General features: G+C 46.3%; 1 pseudogene; it reads right to left on the minus strand.

The window, feature by feature from the left end:
• Window positions 1-3,550: 3,550 nt before the first annotated feature.
• LOC123117816 (putative disease resistance protein RGA4) lies at window positions 3,551-16,563 on the minus strand (annotated as a pseudogene).
• Window positions 16,564-16,581: the final 18 nt, after the last annotated feature.

Here is a 16,581-nt window from a genome sequence, read left to right on the forward strand (position 1 = left end):
CTAGTTGGTGGCATCAAATATTCGTTTTCTAAACACTGCTTAAAATATGTGATTCAACATGTTTTATGGTGTGCAGTAAATAAATGTATGTGTTTGGCAAGATAGAGAAGATTTATGCTCGTGGCTTGGAAAGTTGGAATGGAGAAAGGAAAACGATGTCCACTCATTCGCACCCAGCCGGCCAGCGACCACGCGCATGCATCTTATTCCAGGGAGCAGAGCACAAGAGGCAGGACTACAGGACTGCTTAGTCGCCATCGTATCTCACGCTTTCTCGATCTCTTTCCAGTCAGGTGATTAATTCATGTGCACAAGCAACCGTGTGGTCGACACGATTGTAGGTAGTATAGTGAGCTACAGGACATATACCATCGCTGCTTTTTTTCTCGTAACTGATAAAGGAAGGATGGCACAAAGTGAGCGAGCACCAAAGATTCTTATTTGGACTCGCGTGCGTGCGTGAACCACAGATCGCTTTTGGTTTTCATGGGCGGGATTTGCTTTGGCACATACTCCTGCTTCCTCCTTCCCCGCGCGCGCTCCTCCTTCCCGGGGTGGGGGGACGCGGCGGTGCTGCTCGGCCGGTGGCGGTCCGGCGGCGCTCGCCGTGGTGGTGCCGCCTCTTGGTGGCAGGGCGGTCCGGTGGTGCTGGTCGGCCGGCGGCATGCCCCCGGCCCAGATCTAGCCCCGTAGGGTCCCGTTTGGGTCCTTGAGGGCCGACTCCGGCGCGATCGCGACGCCCTCTGTATGGGAAGGCAGGGGAACGGCTTGGATTGGGACAGTGATGCCGGCGGCATGCCAGCTGCTGCGCGGAGGCGGGAGCTGTCCGGACCTTTGAGGGCCCGGCCGGGCCTGTGGGGCCACTGGCCCGGTAGGCTCCTGCTATGGCGTCCGGTCGGCTACCGTCGTGGATGGTGAAGGTGGGGCCCTCCCGTATGCCGACGGTGCTGCTGCACTAGTCCCGGCTCCTCTTCTTCGTTGTGCAGGCTATCTTCGTGGTGCTGTGGTGAGACAGCGTGGGAAGCTTCGTGTCCGTATTGGCGCTGGGTGGTGGTCGGTTTGGTGGCGAACTCTGAAGTGCCTGAGGTAGAGGATGGGATTGGGAGAAATCCCTGTTGGTTTGGCCGACACCGACGCGGTGGCGCTTGAGGGTGCCGCCAAACCTTCCTGAAGGGCATCGGGGCTACCCTTCCTCACTCCTCGCCACGTACCGGGGGAAACCCTTGGCAGCAGCGTCATCATCGTCGCGTTCCTTCTTGGAGGTGTTGATTGGTACCGGCGCTTCGAAGTCTCGGAGCTTGGTGGGCGATCTCTTGTGGACGCAGCGGTCGCGAGGCTTCTTGGTTTTTGTCGATCCGCCGTTATCGGCATTTGTTTCTTTTTCTTTTCTTTTGGACGTGCTTGTGCTGCTTCCGTCCCAGCACCTATCGTTGGATGTTTCGGATGGTTGCTTTGGAATACAAAGCGGGGGGAAACCCCTTTTCTTAAATATAGTGCATTATCGGGTCCCGTGTTTCAATTTTGATCATAATTCAACCAACGAGACCGACTCCGACGGAAGCGAAATTTATACCAATGAATTCGTATTCAAAAAAACTTTTCAATTTATATAATTTTTGCTCCCGCCGCAGTCGGTCTCCTTACTTAAATTTATGGTTAAAATTGAACCTCAAAAAACGCGAGCGCACTATATTTTGAAATGGAGGGAATACTCCATTCATTGCAAAGCGTACATATATTGCCTCTTTTCCTTCCTTTGCACTGCACGTACGCTTTGACACATCGACCATGGTAGCTTTATCCATGTTCCCTTTTGCACTGCTTTTGCGTGGCTGCACTACGTATATGATCAGTTGTCTCGTTAGTTAGTTATCCCCATGCCCATGCATCATCATCCAAGCATGTCACCTGCCTCTCGGACTGATTCGATGCATGTTTTTCATCATCTTTATGTTACAACATACCACTAATTTCAATGCCTTCTTTCTTCTGATTTCTCTTTCACTTGCTTTTAAGTTACGCATTTCACACCTCAAGTGAAAACCAAAAAATAAAGCACTTGCGAAGAATATTTGTACATATATACAGCGTAGCAACAGCATGAAATAAACAATCGCCATGCCTTTTCAGACGAGCAACAAAGATGCACATATACGGTGGTGCGTCTCTGCTTGCTAGCCAGACAACAATCACAAATCCGATACCCATTGGATTAGGTCGTGTAGACAACGACACAAATCCCTCGCAGCCACCGCCTCCTCACGCAGCTGCCTCCTCCCAAAAAGACTAGGGTTCCTTCCCGCTGGCGGGTGCCGATGATCCACCTCGTTTTTGGTGGCCCCAAGATCGTGGGTGCGCGGTGGATCTCTATCCATGCCGGCAGGAGGGCTTCAATTTTACATGTTTTTCTTTTTGCCTTTTGTTAAGGTTTGTGTACTGGTCAGGAAGAAGGCGGCGGCGGCGGCAACTTGAAAGATGAAATAAGGTTCTCCCCGTTTAGCCTCCCTCCTAGTGGTGTGTTTAGCATCATCGGTAGGAGTGTGGAGGTATGCCTCCGGCGAATCTGTCTTTGTTGGAATTGCTCGGATCTCGTCGTCGTTTGTCTAAATTCATGTGTCTTCAAATTAGATCATTTCGATCCACGCTACTCTTCATCAGCAGCGGTTGCTATTTTGGTGCGCTGGTCCCATGGGTCTTAGCACGATAACATCCCGTACTACAACAAGTTTCATCTAGCTTTGGCAAGGGAGGCAGCGGCACACCTTCAGCTCGATTCAGTGCTTTTAGTTGTTTATGGATCAGAAGGTTCTCGCAAAGAAAAAAAAAACATCCAGAGATATTTGTGGACTCACGTGCTCATTGCCACTTGTCCTTTGCACGTACGCCTCTCCGTCACTTGATCGACACATCCACCATGGAAACTTATTCCTTTATTTTCGTGCAAGTACACATCCGTCCGAAAATACTTGTCATCAAAATGGATGAAAGAGGATATATCTTAATATATTTTAATTCTAAATACATCTTTGTTTATTCATTTTGATGATAAGTATTTTCAGACGGAGGGAGTACTTTCTTACCCGAGGGAAGCTTATTCTATGGATGGTTTTAGGTTTTTCTATTGCGTGGCTGCACTACATGCGTTGTCTCGCTAGTTATTCCCCCCATGCTGTGCATGTCACCTCTCCTCTCGCAATGGACTGATTCCATGCAAAGAAAAAGAAAACACTAATTTCACAGGGTCTTTATTTAAGCAGACACTAATTAATTTACATGCCAGATTCTTCTTCTGAAGGAAGAGAAACATACTCCCTCCGTCCCTAATTACTTGTCATAGTCCATCCATTTCCGCGACAAGTAATTTGGGACAGAGACAATACGATTTAGGCTGCGGTCTGCAAGCATAAACTTGTGATCCAGGAACCTCTGGTGGTCCAGTGTAATTAGATTAGCATTACACTGGTGATGTGTCAACTCTGAAGGAAAAATGATTATAACGGTAAAATACCTTAGAAAGCACTGGTAGGATATGTCCTTGACACGCCAATCATCAAGCAGTTTGTGTATTTCCAACAACGTTGACCTTTAGCTTCCCTGTTTCTAGAGACTTGCAGTGATCATTGAACACCTTGCTGCAATTACTGATATCCAGTTCTTGCAGCGAGAGCGGAAGGCCCTGTTCCGGCAGCCTTGAGATTCCCAAACAACCACTGATCTTCAACCTCTTGAGCGAAGGAAGGCTGTGCAACGCCGCAGGGAGATATTTGAGATCGTAACTGCAATCCCGGAATTCCAGCTCTTGCAAGGACTGCAGGAGCTGAAGCCCTCTCTCTTGCTCTTCTGTTAGTCTCGTTACAAACTCCCAATTTTCAAGTTGTAGGTATTGGAGGGAGGTGAGTTGCTTGCAAACTGACATGGTAAATACAGAGGGCCCATCGACCACAAGCCTTTCTAGTCCAGGGAATAGAGCATAGCCCTGCCTTGACAGATTCTCCAAACATCGAAGCACGCCAGGGGATCTGAATACTTTGAAATACTTAAGGCTGCCAAGGAATTGCAAGCTCTCTACTGCAGCAAGTGATCCACAGTTTCCAATTACCAACTCTTCCAGTGTCGTGCAGTTACGCAGCTGTAGAGATCTCAGACTTGGGCTGAACCACACTTGTAATTTTCTGAGGCAGGTTAGATTCCCGGGGAAACAGGGCTGCAGCATTGCCGGTGAATCACCACGGATCTCGAGTTCTTCAAGTGATTTTGGCAGGAGCCATGTTCCGTTCATCTGATCATCATTTCCATCTTTATCCACCAAAGATGACAGCAGCCTTGGGCATCCCCAAATTATTAGCTTCTCAAGGCAGGTAAATCTAGACAAGTCTTTGTGGTTCCTGCGAAATACTTGGTGTGGAAATTCACGAATTGATATCTTCTTGAGAGAGGACATGAGATTTAGCGGAAGGCACAAGAGTCCATCTTGATCTGAGCTTGTCAACAATGTGTCACCTGGACCTCCTGACGACGAATGCACTGGAACTGAGATACTATAAGATTGAATGTTTTCTTCTTCTTCTTCTATTGCTAACTGTGTTATCCCTGGGCAGTCCTCTAGAAACAACTCCTCTAGTGCCTGCATATATCTCAACATCAGAGATAGCCACTTTCCTGCTATTCCACAACACTTAATTCTGAGAGTGACAAGAGATGGGAGGGAATTGCAACTTGCAGCTGTCTCATCTGCACGGGTATGCTCTGGTATAACATTTGAAGAGAAAAGTTTTCAACAGCTACATATTTCCAAACTCCTTAAAGAAATAAGTTCCCCTAATCCTGTGAATGAAATAGACACCAGATTTTGGCAACCATCTATACGGAGGTATCTGAGGCCCCTCAGGTTGTGGAATGCCAAAATTCTGCAATCCAGCATAGTCATCACATCAGAAGAAGGATCAAAATTATCATAGCCCTCACTCCTCAATCCAATTGTTAGTGTGTCGCCAGATGATCCCTCTATCCTTGGGAGTGTTGGAACGTCAACGATGGATAGTTTGGAAATGGTAGGTGATGGAGGAAGGGGATGTGGCACAAGTAAATTAGAACATCCATTGATAATGAGTTCCCTCAGACTGGGCAACCATGACTTCTGCTCGATTTTAAATTTCTGGGAGCTCTCAAATAGAGGAAAGATCTTCATTGCAGGACATCTCTGGTTCTTCAGAACCCTTAAATTTGAGTTCAAGTCCCTAGTGGAAATGCAGGAAAACCGCTCCAACTTTGGCATTTGAATTAACACCAGTTCCTCCAACGAAGGAATTGATACTTCTGTCATACTTGGCATTTCTGTCAACTTCAACTTCCTAAGGAACGAGAGCTGTTCAAAAGATGGAAGTATTTCCAATTTTCCACAATCCTCTATATGAAGAGTCTGCAAAGAGATACTGTTGGCAAGCCAACTTGGGGAGAGATGCCCATTGTACCCAGATATCCGCAGATGCTTTAGGTTATTGTGTGGTTCAAGGCCCTCAATAATCTCTACTGATAACCAATCCATACCGGAGCTCATGTACATACCATATTCATCATCCGACGAGGCAACCCCCCAGGACAAGTGCAGCTCTTTCAAGTGTTGTTTCTCTCTTAATCCTGCCCCATAAGCCTCCTCCCGAGTTTTAACATTTTCAAGTTGAGACACCCCAAGTCGTACAAGCTCTTTCATGGACTGGAGTTGTGTTATCTCAAAGCCGCTGGAATTCTGAACAACAAAATTGGGTAGCTCCTGAAGAGATGTCAGGTTACCAATGTTAGCAATGGAAGAGTATGCCCCCTCTTCTGTAACAAGATGCCGCAACCTAAAAACATGGTCAATCCTGACAGGTATAGTAGGTTTAGTACATGAGCCAACATGTAATACTTGAAGATGGCAAAACTTGCTCAAAATTTGAGGCAGAGCCCCAAGCCCATCAGCAGCTTCAACTTTTAAGTAGCGAAGATGGGTGAAATTCACCGAACTGCACAGTAAAGGATTTAAACCAGCAGATGCTGCAGAAATTTGCAGCAGGCGCAAATTATGTGCCTGTCGTAATATATCTTGAAACAATTTGTAAAAGAACATGTCATACTGCGCAATGAATACCAATGTCCTCAATTTCCTCAGCGATGTACATCCGGCGAGCATTTTCTTCTCAAGCTTCTTACTGCGAGGTATGTTTTCATGCTGATCTGTGTTATATCCAGAATCACTTACTATTGAAAAATGGCGTATAGTTGGCAGCATCTCACAGTACTGCCGGCCATCTATAGTTGCACACTCAGTTCTTGAGATTACCCTTGCAAAATCATGCATAAGACCATACATAACATAGCAAGTTTGACTGCCTTGATAGGTCTCTTCTCTTTCAACTTGCTGTAAGAAGCCCAAGTTCACAAGATCAGCCAGATAGTCCAATCCTTTCTCCTCAAGTCTCTTACTTGAATTATCACACTTCACAAATCCCTGCGAAATCCAAATTTGGACTAGCTCCTCATCAGCAAACTTATATGTCTCAGGGAATAGAGCACAAAATAAGAAGCATTGTTGTAACCTGTAGGGGAGCTGATCAAAGCTAAGCCTCAGAGCAGACATTATACCTCCACTGAGTTGCAGAGATTTCCAATCTTCATTCTTCAGAATGTTATTCCAGTGATCAATAGTAAGGTTCCTTCGTAATAGTTCCCCTGCCGTTGCTGCTGCTAATGGGTTTCCCTTTAACTTCTTTACTATTTACGATCCAATGTTGCTAAGATTTTGATTGCTTTCATAGTTCTCATCACCAAAAGCACATGACTTAAATAATAACCAAAAATCGGCATATGCTAAACTACGTAACTTAATTGGTTCAACTGTACCAACAGTTTGTGCAACAGACAATTTTTGAGTTGTTAAAAGAATCACAGTACCCTTTGTACCACCCTGCAAAGTGTGCGTTAGGCAGAAACGTCTTACCTCGTATGAGGAGACGTGTTGCGTGTTAAATAGCAGGGGCGCAATAACCCTGAGGCGCATACAATCGGTTGGAGAGAATCTAGATTACATCTTGAGGAAGAAGCAAAGGAGGAGATAGACCTAGCTAGTTACAACAGATAAGAGTCCGGCTAACTACCTCCTAGCTAACTATCAAGAATATCTCATATCTCTCTGTCACGTTACAAAGCATATGCGCACATATATGTATTGTGTTTGACACCCTCCCTTAATCACAACTTGGACAAGTTAAGATTATGTTTGAAGTCTTCAAAGCTTCGTACAGGCAAGGCCTTTGTGAAACAATCTGCAACTTGATCTCTGAAATGCACAAAGCGAATATCGAGTTGTTTCTGAGCAACCCTTTCTCTGACAAAGTGGAAATCAATCTCTATATGCTTCATTCTTGCATGAAAAACTGGATTTGCAAAAAGATAGGTGGCACCAAGATTGTCACACCATAAACATGGAGCTTGTGTACTCTTGACACCGAGCTCCTTTAACATGGACTGAACCCATATTATTTCTACTGTAGCATTTGCTAATGCTTTATACTCTGCTGTAACAAGATGCCGCAAGCCAACAATATGGTCAATCCTGACAGGTATAGTAGGCTTAGTACACGAGCCAACATGCAAATGTAATACTTGAAGATGGCAAAACTTGCTCAAAATTTGAGGCAAAGCCCCAAGCCCATCAGCAGCTTCAACTTTTAAGTAGCGAAGATGGGTGAAATTCACTGAACTGCACAGTAAAGGATTTAAACCAGCAGATGCTGCAGAAATTTGCAGCAGGCGCAAATTATGTGTCTGTCGTAATATATCTTGAAACAATTTGTAGAAGAACATGTCATACTGCACAATGAATACCAATGTCCTCAATTTCCTCAGCGATGTACATCCGGCGAGCATTTTCTTCTCAAGCTTCTTACTGCGAGGTATGTTTTCATGCTGATCTGTGTTATATCCAGAATCACTTACTATTGACAAATGGCGTATAGTTGGCAGCATCTCACAGTACTGCCGGCCATCTATAGTTGCACACTCAGTTCTTGACATTACCCTTGCAAAATCATGCATAAGACCACACATAACATAGCAAGTTTGACTGCCTGGATAGGTCTCTTCTCTTTCAACTTGCTGTTGTTAAACACGTATATGTATTCAGGTTCAGGTTATCCCTTGAGGGCCACGGCAATGGTAGTTAGGGAGTTTATTCTCTTTATGTTTATCTCTCTCTTATCTCCTAAAACCCTCCTGTAATATCTCTTGATAGTTAGCCTTGACGCTGCTATCTCCTGTACCGACCCCCCTGATCAATATATACATCGTGGGTCTCCATGTATGGAGATTGAGACGCTTACCCATAGGTTTCTACATGGTATAGAGAGCTAGTCCCTTCAATCACATCTAGCGCTATCAATCTTCATCCACCATGTCGTCTTCCACCTCTGCCATCTCCTCTGGCCTCAACAACAATACATCTGAACCTCTTACCTGCACCAACTACATCCTATGGCGCGCTCAAGCCAGATCACAGATCATGGGCGCTGGCCTATATGGTTATCTCGATCAAACCATCGAAGAACCTTCCAAAACAATCACCACCAAAACCTCCGATGGCAAGGACCAGGCTGTTGTGAACCCTGCCTATGCCCCCTGGTTAATCCAGGACCAACAGATCGTAGCTTACCTTCTCAGGAATCTCTCCAAAGAGGTCCTCGTCCAGGTCGCATCGCTTGAGCGATCACATGCGATCTGGAGTGCTTTAGGGAACATGTTCTCCGCTGTTTCCCTCTCTCGCGCCAACAACGTCGCTCTCACCAACGCACAGAAGGGGTCCCAATCCGCCTCAGCATACTTCGGCCACATGCGCTCGCTCTCCGACGAACTCGGGGCGGCGGGCAAACCCATTGGCGAGCCAGAACTCATCTCCTTCATCATCGCGGGCCTTGACATGGAATATCAGCCGATCGTCTCTGCGCTGGACGTCCGCACCGAGCCGATCACCATCGACATCCTCTTCTCCATGGTGGCGAACTTTGACCAGCGGGTCGAGATGTTCCACGGCAACGGCGGCGGCGCCTTCAAGTTGTCGGCAAACATTGCTTCTCGCGGTCGCGGCAACAAGGGCAACTACCGCAACCAGAAGGGCAACGGTGGTGGCTCCCGTGGCGGCAACTATGGTGGCACCAGCCACGGCAATGGAGGCAGCGGCTACAATGGTGGTGGCGGCTACAACGGTGGTGGCAACTACCACCTGAACAACAACCAAGGCGGCGGCGGGGGCTATCACGGTGGTGGTGGCGGCTATCATGGTGGTGGTGGCGGCTACCATCACCAGGGTCCCCCAAACAGCGCCAACAACGCGCGGCGCCCCCCCCCAACAACAAAAATAGGGGGCGCAACTTCCAAGGCTATGATGGCTACGAGGGTAAATGTCAAATTTGTAAGAAAACAAATCATATAGCTAAGGACTGTAATTGGCGTTATGCCGAGGATGGTGCCCAAAAGAGAAAAATTGCAGCTGCAGCAAATACGTCATATGGTGTCGATACCAACTGGTATATGGACACAGGTGCCACCAATCACATCACTGGCAAACTGGAGAAGCTGACAATGCACGAACAATATCGTGGCCAAGATCAAGTCTACACCGCAGCAAACGGTGCAGGTATGGAGATTGGTCATATTGGTCAAGCAGTTATCAGAACCCCACATAAAAACCTCAAGATCAATGAAATTTTGCATGTCCCTAATGCCTCCAAAACCTTGTTATCTGTTCATCGCATTGCCCTTGACAATAATGTTTTTCTAGAATTTCACCCGTTCTTCTTTTTGATCAAGGATCAGGTCACGGAGAGGGTTCTTCATAGGGGCATTTGTGTGCAAGGGCTCTATGCATTGCTTCCCAAGTACTGCCAGTTCAATAAACAAGTCCATGCTGCCATCAAGCTTTCTGCTGAAAGGTGGCACAGTCGCTTAGGCCACCCATCTTTTTCTACTGTCCATCAAATTCTTAGTAGAAATAAACTCCCAGTTGTTGGTGAGAGAAATCCAGAAACTATTTCTGATTCATGCCAGAAGGCAAAAAGTCACCAATTGCCATATCCTGTTTCCACTAGTGTGTCAACCAAGCCCTTGCAGCTTATTTTTTCTGATTTTTGGGGTCCAGCACCTACTTCTGTTGGTAGGCATACTTACTATGTAAGCTTTGTAGACGATTATAGTAAGTATACCTGGATCTATCTCCTCAAGAAGCGATCCGACGTGTTTCAAGTGTTTCACAACTTTCAAGCTCTAGTGGAACGTAAATTCGATAGTAAAATCATAGCCATGCAGTCGGACTGGGGTGGTGAGTATGAAAAATTGAACTCTTTTTTCCAAAAGATTGGTATCTCTCACCAGGTTTCATGCCCACATGCTCATCAGCAAAACGGTTCTGCCGAGCGCAAGCACCGTCACATCGTTGAAGTAGGCCTCGCTCTTCTAGCTTCAGCTTCCATGCCACTCAAGTTTTGGGATGAAGCGTTTCTCACTGCCGTACACCTCATTAACATGTGGCCAAGTCGTGTTATTTCCAATGAAACTCCCACTGAATGCCTCTTGCATGTTACACCAGATTACACCACTCTTCGTGTCTTTGGTTGTGCCTGTTGGCCCAACCTTCGTCCCTATAATACTCGTAAGCTCATGTTTCGATCCAAAGAGTGCGTTTTCCTTGGGTATAGTGCTCAACACAAGGGTGTTAAATGCCTTGATGTTGCAACCGGCCGTGTCTACATTTCACGTGATGTCGTGTTTGATGAAACACAGTTTCCATTCGCCAAACTTCATCCCAATGCCGGAGCTCTTCTTAGGAAAGAAATCCTTCTCCTTCCAACTAGTCTTCGTGTGGGTAATGATAATTGTGATGATCATGTATTGACTAATACTCCTAATCCCTTGCCTGAGTGTGATACAGAAAAAAACTGTAGTTTAAATGGTGCAGACATCAGTCAAAATAGTGCCCCGGATGATGCAGCAGCAAACATAGACAATCTGGCGCAATCTCCTTCGGGATCCGTGCGCCCATCTGCGTCAGACCTGACAGGATCCGCCTCGGGATCTCCCATGCAGCAGGCGGATTGCCTCGTTCCTCTGCACCAACCTGACCGCGCCACGTCGTCACGTGTTGTAGCATCGGACCCCATGGGCTCAGCGCGCCAATCAGCGGTTGCAGCTCTGTCGCTCGCGCGCTATGCGACAACCCCACGGGTCTTCACCATGCGGGCCCCGCGCTCCACCACGGTCGCGCCAGACGGGCCCGACTCGCGCCCCGAGCTGGATGCGGCTGGCTCGCCCGGATCGTCTGTGGCGGTTTCCTCCACTTCGACGCCTGCGCCCGCCATAGAAGATCCCGGCAGCCCTGACGCGCCTGCTGCCTCGGGATCGGCTGGATCGCCTGCCATCTCGGGATTGGCTGGATCTCCTGACGCGATCCCCACCACTTCTGATGGATCTTCTACGCCTGATCATGTGCCATCCACCCTGCCTCGCACTCGCCTTCGTACAGGAACAATTGCACCCCTTAATTATAAAACCAAATATGGTTTAATTGCTTCTGATGTTGCTACAGGGGAACCGCGGACTGTTTCTCAGGCTCTCGCTGATCCAAAGTGGACGCTTGCCATGCGAGAAGAGTTTGGAGCACTTCAAAAAAATCACACTTGGCATCTAGTTCCTTTCCGTCCAGGTACAAACCTGATTGATTGTAAATGGGTGTTTCATATCAAGCGACGGTCAGATGGTTCCATAGATCGCTATAAAGCTCGTCTGGTTGCAAAAGGATTCAAGCAAAGGTACGACCTTGACTATGAGGACACATTCAGTCCGGTTGTTAAAGCCGCCACTATTCGTCTCGTTTTATCCATAGCTGTCTCTCGAGGTTGGTGATTGCGTCAGCTAGATGTGCAGAACGCGTTCCTTCATGGTGTTCTGGAAGAGGAAGTTTACATGAAGCAACCTCCTGGGTTTGTTGATCCTAATAAACCATTCCATATCTGTAAACTGGATAAATCGCTCTATGGACTGAAACAAGCTCCAAGGGCCTGGTATTCTCGTCTCAGCTCCAAACTGCACACTCTTGAATTTGTTCCCTCCAAGTCTGATACTTCATTATTTATTTACAACAAATCCAACACTGTTATCTTCGTGCTTATTTATGTTGATGACATTATTGTCACTAGTTCATCTAATGAGGCAGTCACAGCTCTCCTGAAAGACTTGCAGTCAGATTTTGCTATCAAAGATCTCGGCGATTTGCACTTTTTCCTTGGCATTGAGGTCAAGAGGAATCTGGAAGGTGGCCTCCATCTTTCTCAAGAGAAATATGCCACTGATCTTCTGAGCAAGGCAGGGATGCAGGGTTGCAAACCATCACCAACACCACTCTCCAGTTCAGAACAGTTGTCTCTTGCAGAGGGTGTTCCTTTGAGTTCAGAGGATGGCACCAAATATAGGAGTTTGGTAGGAGCACTCCAGTACTTGACACTCACCAGACCTGACATTTCGTTTGCAGTAAATAAAGTATGTCAATTTCTTCATGCACCTACTTCTACTCATTTGACTGCAGCCAACGTATACTCAGATATGTGAAGCACACGTTGAGTGTTGGGTTAACTTTCACCAGGTCAACCTCCACTTTGGTTAGTGCCTTCTCTGACTCTGACTGGGCAGGCTGTCTGGATGATAGGAGGTCTGCAGGCGGATTTTTAGTCTTCTTTGGGCCCAACTTAATTTCTTGGTGTGCAAAGAAACAGGCAACTATATCAAGGTCAAGTACTGAGGCAGAATATAAAGCACTGGCAAATGCTACAACTGAGATAATATGGGTTCAAGCTCTGCTTAGAGAACTTGGTATATGTTATACACAAACTCCATGTCTCTGGTGTGATAATATTGGTACAACATATCTCTCTGCTAATCCTGTCTTTCATGCAAGAACCAAACATATTGAGATTGACTATCATTTTGTGAGAGAGAGGGTTGCTAGTAAGGAATTGGAAATTCGGTTCATTCCCTCAAAAGACCAAGTCGCTGATGGTTTTACAAAAGCTTTGCCCACAAGATCATTTGAAGAATTTAAGCGTAATCTAAACTTGAGAAGTTCAGATTAAGTGAGGATGTTAAACACGTATATGTATTCAGGTTCAGGTTATCCCTTGAGGGCCACGGCAATGGTAGTTAGGGAGTTTATTCTCTTTATGTTTATCTCTCTCTTATCTCCTAAAACCCTCCTGTAATATCTATTGATAGTTAGCCTTGACGCTGCTATCTCCTGTACCGACCCCCTGATCAATATATACATCGCGGGTCTCCATGTATGGAGATTGAGACGCTTACCCATAGGTTTCTACAGCTGTAAGAAGCCCAAGTTCACAAGATCAGCCAGATAGTCCAATCCTTTCTCCTCAAGTCTCTTACTTGAATTATCACACTTCACAAATCCCTGCGAAATCCAAATTTGGACTAGCTCCTCATCAGCAAACTTATATGTCTCAGGGAATAGAGCACAAAATAAGAAGCATTGTTGTAACCTGTAGGGGAGCTGATCAAAGCTAAGCTTCAGAGCAGACATTATACCTCCACTGAGTTGCAGAGATTTCCAATCTTCGTTCTTCAGAATGTTATTCCAGTGGTCAATAGTAAGGTTCCTTCGTAATAGTTCCCCTGCCGTTGCTGCTGCTAATGGGTTTCCCTTTAACTTCTTTACTATTTGCGATCCAATGTTGCTAAGATTTTGATTCCTTTCATAGTTCTCATCACCAAAAGCACATGACTTAAATAATAACCAAAAATCGGCATATGCTAAACTACGTAACTTAATTGGTTCAACTATATCAACAGTTTGTGCAACAGACAATTTTTGAGTTGTCAAAAGAATCTTTGTACCCTTTGCGTTACACTGCAAAGGAGCCAATAGTTGGCTCCATCTGCGGAAGTTAAAGTCATCCCAAACATCATCCAAAATAAGCAGAACCCTCTTTGATGTGATATGCATCTTCAAGACCTCCTGAAGCTTGGGAAAGCTGCATAATCCTTCATGTATTTGCTTCTGAGAGACAAAATCTAAGATCTCTCTAGAGAGTCTTAATTCATCGAAGTTGTTAGACACCGAAACCCATATCCTTTGGTCAAAGTGCTCTGCCACGATTGGGTCATTGTATACAAGCTGAGCAAGAGCAGTCTTCCCAACTCCTGCACCGCCTACAATAGGAAGAACATATGATATGAACCATCGGGTTTGTCTTGTGTCATGAACTTTATGATGTAGTCCTTCTCTGTAACTCTTCCATAGACTTTCCTTGCAACAACACTTGATGTTCGTAGGTGTTGATCCGATATTGTACTTCGATAGTGATTTGAGCTTGCAACAAAATCTGATCCATATAACTTGAGAACCTTACTCAGAACCCCAGATATGTCTTGTAACAGGCGAGTTATTTCTTGTATCATATGCAAAGATTCAGCCTTGTTCCAAAGGTGTGTTTTAGGTTTGGTCCCACATGTTGACTCCGCATCCATTCTACTGTCACCAGGAATCACACCAGTTTCAACATTTTCTATACTGTCAGCGCTGCTGCAGGGAAAGGTAAAAGAATAATTGTGGGTTGTCCAAATTGCACAGATGCTGAAATGAACAAGATTTCACATGCAAATAAATGTTCCTGGGGTGGGAGAATTACTCTGATTAACTAAACTACATATAAATTTGGAAGCGAATCAAGATTGTTGGCTTGGTAACTGAATTAACTAAATTAGTAGTAATATTTTCCTAAGGTATCATTACCCTGTTACTAATATGCTACTCCCTCCGTCCCAAAATAACTGTCTCAAGCTTAGTACAACTTTGTACTAAACTTATTTTGGGACGGAGGGAGTATTAAAAAGAGTTGTGTGCGTGTGCGTGTGCGTGTGGGGGGTTATGCAGTGATCAAGTGCAGTACCTTGAAGTGTTTAGCGGCTTGTCGGCTGCTTGTTTTTTCTTGGTACAAGCTGCACTATCAATATGGCGTTTCAAACCTGACGTCCCATGTTTGGGTCCACAGTTGAGCTCTGAGGCACAGTGAACACACTTGGCTTTCACAGGCCTGCTGTTCTCATCAGCTTCTGAGATGACAAAGTGCTCCCATACCGGAGACTGTGTCTTGCCACCCTGCCTGCTCTGGGTATCTATATCTCCCCTTGATTTCTTATTGACTAGCACCGCCCCAAATATGTCTTCCTGCTCCCTCCAAGCACTATGTGTGCGGTTCGAAAATTCAGTTGCTTCGCTTTTGTTCTGACAAGATGCACTCTTGACATGGCGCCTCCTCAAATGTGATGCGCTCAATCCGTGCCTGGCCATCACCCATCAGCTCCGAGCCGCAGCGAAAACATTTGACCTGACAATCATTTCCGTCTTGATCCAGGAGCTCGTAATGGTCCCATATCGCAAACGGCTGCCTCTTGTCGGCAAGCTGGCTAGTCACCATACCCATATCTCCTCCCCTGTAGTTTGATCTCTCATGGAGTTGCTCACCCCCAAATACGTCTTCCTGCTCGCCCAAATCATCATCTGAGCTACAACACAAGAGTAATATGAATCAGCACGGTCCTGGCCAGAAATCTCTACCTAGTGAAGACAAAGTTAGCAGCAGATAGGTAGCTAGCAGAGATTAGGCAGGTAGGCTTACCTAAGGAATCTGTACAAGGGGAGTGGATGAGTAGGTCGGCGAGCGTAGATTGTATGGGCGTGTCATTGCACCCGACTACTTTTTTGCATACTCCCTCCGTTCGGAATTACTTGTCTCGAAAATGGATGTATCTAGAACTAAAATACGTCTAGAACTCTAGATACATCCATTTTCGCGACAACTAATTCCGAACAGAGGGAATACATACGTACATACATACACACACAAGATGAGAGAAAAGAAAAAAAAAGACTTTTAGAATCGTATATACCGCGGAGCTGCAAAATTGATCGATGAGTAGTCGAAATAGATGGGTTAAAAAGAGATGGAAAGCAGTCGAAATCCGGCAGGCTACATAAACCAAAGTCAACAAGATAGCACAAATATTCGCTTGATATATACTCACTCCGATCGAAATTACTTGTCGCAGAAATGAATGTATCTAGACTTAGATACATTCATTTCCAAGACAAGTAATTTCAAACGGAGGAAGTAGGAAATATAACGAACGAACGAACGGGTTAGCAGAAGCAGATCTGCTGTAGGTACCTGATGAGGAAGCCGTAGCAGGCGGCGAGGTGAAGCTGTGGAGGAGGCGGTAGTAGTCAAGCTCGTCCACCAGGTCGTCGGCTTGATGGAGCAGATCCTCGAGGCGGGCGATGGAGCGCGCGAGCAGCGGCCTGTCCCCGGCAAGCCTCCCCCTCGCGCCCACGGCGGCGTCGTCCATCTCGACCTCTGCCTCGAGCATCTGGATGTCATGGGCCAGCCCCGCCCGGCGGATCCACGCCTGCAGCTGCGCGGCGGCGAGGGTGTCCAGAATGTTGCGCACCAGCCACCCAATCGCGCCGTCCATTCTTGGGAGTGCGCCCGT

Source organism: Triticum aestivum, chromosome 5B, assembly GCF_018294505.1.
Source record: "Triticum aestivum cultivar Chinese Spring chromosome 5B, IWGSC CS RefSeq v2.1, whole genome shotgun sequence".
Lineage (NCBI taxonomy): Eukaryota > Viridiplantae > Streptophyta > Magnoliopsida > Poales > Poaceae > Triticum > Triticum aestivum.